This window comes from Corvus brachyrhynchos, unplaced genomic scaffold (genome assembly GCF_000691975.1).
Source record: "Corvus brachyrhynchos isolate BGI_N302 unplaced genomic scaffold, ASM69197v1 scaffold229, whole genome shotgun sequence".
Lineage (NCBI taxonomy): Eukaryota > Metazoa > Chordata > Aves > Passeriformes > Corvidae > Corvus > Corvus brachyrhynchos.
The window spans coordinates 6,905,425-6,910,831 of NW_008240042.1; positions in this window are offsets into that span (position 1 = coordinate 6,905,425).

A 5,407-nucleotide genomic window follows, 5' to 3' on the forward strand; every position below is an offset into this window, starting at 1 on the left:
TGTTATTTTTGCAAGGCTTCATGGAATTTTGCATCTGAAATTCACATGAATAAAATGTCTGGCCAAACAACAGAGGATACAATCCTAAGGGCATTGTGCAGCTCCCTCTTCTATTCAGGAGACTGATAAAATCAGATTTCATACTTTGTTTTTTATTTATTAATCTAGTACACTCCTCAGCCAACTGCTTTTGTTTTCCTGGTACAGAGGATTTCAGAAAAAGAGAAAAACAGAAAAGAAAACTCAGCATAAAAAGCCAGGTCTCCGCAAACAGCACAAGAATTCTGGCTCATGGAGAGTGAAGCATCCCTGTTCTGAATTTACCTAGTTTCTCGAGGCTCCAGTCCCTGGAAGTGCTGTAAAGCCATGGGCTATTTTCTATCATTAGCCTCTGACACCAGAAGCAGTGGCTGGGGCAGGGAGGCAGGATGAATGCCAGCCAATTCTCAGCAAGGCTCTCCCACCTGGTTTTTTTCTCCAGCCTCCTCTGCTGTCCTTGAACAGCCACTTTGCCTCCCCCTCAGTACCTTCGGGCATTGCCTCTGCCTTTTCGTGTCTTTGGCTACAGCAGGGATGGAGCAGAGCAAGGAGCAGACGAGCTGCCATCTTTTCAGAGGGAAGATCAAAGACTAAAAACTCCAGTTCTCCAGGCATGCTTGCAGCCTTGTCACAATGTACTAGACACAACGGCTGGAGTAAAATTTTGCAACAACATGGACACTCAGCAATAGGTACAGGGTAAGAGCCAACCCTCTGAAAATTTAGCAGATTAGTGGAGATATAGAAACCAATGGGACAGTGGTGGGTAGTAGGAAAAATAACAGAAGTTGAGGTATCCCCGCAATGGCCTTTCCATAAAAGCATTACTCTAGTTAAATCTCAGGTTAATCATTGGAAGTACAGGGGTGCTTTGGCCTCCTGTGAAGAGCTCTCCTATGCTGCAGCTGAAAAACGCACACTCGTAGTCTCAGATATTCACCTTTCCTGAAGAAACGTACCCTACAGATGTATCAGCTGCTGGTAGACTCTGACCTATGCAGAGATGTGAATATTAGTGGGAAATCATCAAAACCCACTTTTATGCATCCACTGGAAGAAGCATTTGTGAAAGCATTTATTCCAATACGGAAGAAATCTCATCTGACCTAGTTTCCTATTCTGTTTGTTACCTCCTGGCTGTCTCATCTGAGGTTCCACCTGCTGTTTCTCCATCTGCCAGTCTTTTTTATATCAGAGGAACCTTCTGAGTTACACGTTAAATGTCAGGCGGGCTGGAGAAAAGTTGTTTATGTCTGCATTTAAACAGATGATATTTCCATTAAAAGTGCACCATGGAGACACTAAAGGTTAAGATGTCATTTGCATTTGGTTGTTGTAACTCGGCCTGCTTGTGTGAAAACTCATGCTATTGCTTCAGACCTTTGTATACCCAAGCAAAATGACCACTACCTGTGAAGCTCATTGTTAGTGTCTTTTCTAGTAATACTGAAAGCCTCAGGCTAGGGGCCAAAAAGTTACCAGGTAATTCATTTAAAGTCACTGGAAACCAAAACCACTATCAGGGAACCATCTGTTTCTCCCACTTACCTCCTAAGCTCTATTTCAGAGCAGAACATGAAGAGTTAGTTTGGATTAATGTGTGAATAAATATCAATTACCTGAAAGAGTAATTACCTCTAAGGTTGGAATACTTAAGGGCAACTACCCCATTGAAAACCAGCATTTGAGGTATATTTTGTCAGCATAAAAAACGTCAGCTATGCTGAAAAAGGACTAAATTGTGGGATTATTAAGGTATCTACCTTTCTTTTTCTGCTACTTTTGCTATTCTTAGATATTTTGCAAAAGAATCTTGCTCATTTGATCTCTGCCATCTTAGTTCTATGCCGAGAGCCACTGGGAATCATCCAAACCCATGTAAGCCAACAAAAAATCTCCCTTTATTTTCATCAAGTTAAGGATCAGGGAGCATCACCTCCATCACATATCATCCGTTTGACAAAAAAAGTACTGTATATCCAGTGCCTTGGGAAACTCTAGAATCAAGGGTTTCAGCAGTTATCTTCTCCCAAAAAAAGCATTCAGAAAAGAACTGGAAACTCACCATGTCAGTGCAGACTGCCACATGCAATTTGTATGAGAAGATCAAATGTATACTGCAGCTATGGGTGCCCTAACATATCCATGTGAAGCCAGTAGGAGTCTTTTCACAGATTTCAGTGAACTTTGGATCAAATCTTAGAGGCAATTAAGCAGTCCCATTTTGTATACTAAGATTTTATGACTATGTGTAGGCAGACATTCCATACCTGTCTTTCATGGTGCTCCTGGAATAACTGCAGCCATTAAATGGACAGCCATGGATCTTCCAGTCTCTACTCTGAGTTTGCTGCAGCTGTTTGACCCACTGTCCATGTCTGATTCTTCCATATGAGAATCCTTAAGCCTAGACTGTCCATGCTGTGAAAACCAGGATGAATGAAATCTGTGCTTCCTGACAAGATACAGGCATGTTACTTTTCTTTGAGTTTACGGCATCGCAATTTGCCTTAATTTGCCTACTGTCTTGAGGGAATGAAGGAAAGTCTTGGTGGGGAGAGGAAACACTTGAAATTCATTATATAAAAGTCATGTAACACAAGTATTAACACTATGATTTACAGTAATAAAAACATTGTTACAATGTGTTTAATTAGGAACCATTACAAGACCAATTAAAGTTGTCAAAATAGAACAAAAAAGCAACATGTGTTTTTCCCCTGGAGGAGTAGGATATGGTGAGGCTCATTATTAACTCTTAATATGACAATAGAAGATTGCTTTTGCTTTGAGTTAAAATCCAAGCTCTTAGAAAAAAAGAGGTCAGAGTTATATTCCTCTCTGGAAGACATCGTTTAAAAAAATTTTAGCACAACAGCAGAAGCATTTTTTAATACCCAGAGTAGACACTTAAAAAAAACTGAACAGTATCTACTTAGTTCAGCTTTAGCACCTAACACAGTTCTGATGTTTGCAACCTGCACGCCAGTATCCATCTTACTGCAGAAAATAAGACACAATGGCACTTAGTTTACCTGGAAAGGATGGTCAGGCAGCCCTTGAAGAAATCTAATTAAAATGCAGCTTGTAACCAGAGCAGTGCATCACACTGTGCTGCCATAGCAACCAGGGTCCCATGGACTTTTGGGGCCATCTGAGGGCAGGTTTGCAAGAGGCCCACAAGAACCAAAGTGATCACCTTTAGTACATTTTAAATGACCTGAACACTCTGAATGATTTGCTAATATTACCAATGAAAGAAATTAATTAACTCTTACATGTTCAGACAGTGGACCAGTCTCAGGAGCAAATTTATTCTTGTTATTGTTCTTTATGATATAACACTCCCCACAGCTAATTTAAGAAGTGCACAACTTATTTGCAACATGTGAGCAACCAATTAAAATTGATTCCCTAGAAAAGAAACTAGAGAGCAATCAAGACCTGTGGGCTGTGGAAGTGAAGATGAATAACAGAAATACATGTTCTATGTAGACTGCTATTTCCAGTGCTATTTTCTGAAGTATCAGGCATGAGACTCATCTCAGTAGTTGGTTTTGGTGGATGATTCCCTGCTGCCATACTAGGGGAAAAAAAAAAAAATCACACTACAGCACTGGGCTTTTCTTCCCAAATCCTTCTCCTAGAACAGAAAGATCCTTAAACAACATAAAGATAGATATATATATATATATATATGCAGTATCGTACATCGTACCTCATCCCAATATAATTTTCCAGGAATGCAATCAACAGATTTGTCACTGAGGCATTCATTTTTCACCATAAAGATGTCCAGGTCAAGGAACTCCTTTGACACATCACCTCTGAAGGAGACTGCAAACTGTTGGTGGGTTGCTACAGGTTACCACCAAAGTTTTCTGCAAAAAAGCACAGGACTTTAGGTTCCATTAAGCAATTAAACTGTTGATGAAAATACCTGAAAGTTGTTTTAAATGATCAAGGGGATTTTTCATTGTTTGAAGAAAAAAAAAAAAGAGCTTGATAGCAATTATTCTGAAAAATATGAAACTCCTGAGAAATATTGAGTTGGGACTGGGGGATGACACAAGAAATTGAAGCACGGTTTTCTAAGCATCATGAAACCAGTGTGTTCATGTGATTTTGGTTCAGAGTACTACATCATCAGCTCCCACTGCATTCAGATGGAACGGGCACTCAGCTGGAAAGATCTATTTCATGTCGGGCATGCTAGTACCAGGAAGGTTGCAGAAAGCCAGAAAGGAGCTCAATTCAAAAACAAGTTGGAGAGTTCATCCTCCATGGATCTGGGTCTCTTTTTGAGCATACCAGTAACACACATTATGCGGTTGTGCCTAAGTCTCCTCACTTCCAAAACCAGACAATGATATTTACCTGTTACCTAGAACACTGAAAACAGGAGCACAAGTCAAGCTCAAAATCCTACTCGAGACCAGAGAATCTTAAAACACAAAGCCACTTCAGGTTAGAGGCAACACTAGATCCAAAATAACAAATAATAAAACTTCATAGAAGTAAAAGCATCTCACATTTAAATCTTCTTACTATATGGAAAAATATCCAGGCAGCACATGTCTAAAAACAGACAGTAGACTGTGCTTCTGCAAAATGGGACTTTATACAGGACAAATTCATTGCAACTAAGCCATCGCTGTATATCCCAGCACTTTAACAGCCTTGGAACAGTAATTCTTCAAAGGGCCTCATGACTTCCTGATAATTTGCTGCAGCCCATTATTAATGGCTTCATTCACTTTCAGGTTGTCCTTACAACAGCAAGTTTATTAGCCCTGCAAACGAATCTATCTTGTCAGCAAAGCTGCACCCAGCTGATGTAGCAGCCCCAATTTTCTCATTCTTCACCATGTTTTTTGTACAGACTGGGCTTACATTTGCTGGTTTTGTTCCTCCAGTTCCTTCAAAAGAAGCAACACAGCTTGAATGCTTCAACAGGGACTTTTGGAAGGGAAAGGTGGCATTAGAAATCATCACTAATTTAGAAATTAATTTTTAATGGGTTACATTTTATTTGCTTCAGTTGAACACCATTATTTACAGGCACAAGTTAATAAAACACATCACAAAACAATAAAATTTCAACAGCTAATATTTATAGGTGCATAGTTCATGCTCAGTTACTTTTTTTATATGTATAATACATACACATATATATAAAGCTCTCACAATAAGTAATCTCTGCACAGAAAGAATAGTCATAGGAAACAAATGAAAACTGTATCATAAACAATATCAAATTACTGACAGCCTATCAACAAAACATGTACAGAATTAGAAATAAGCAGTAGACACTTAGGTGTTTTTACTTAATATTTTCTTTTTTAACTTTTAAACTTGCAGCCACAAT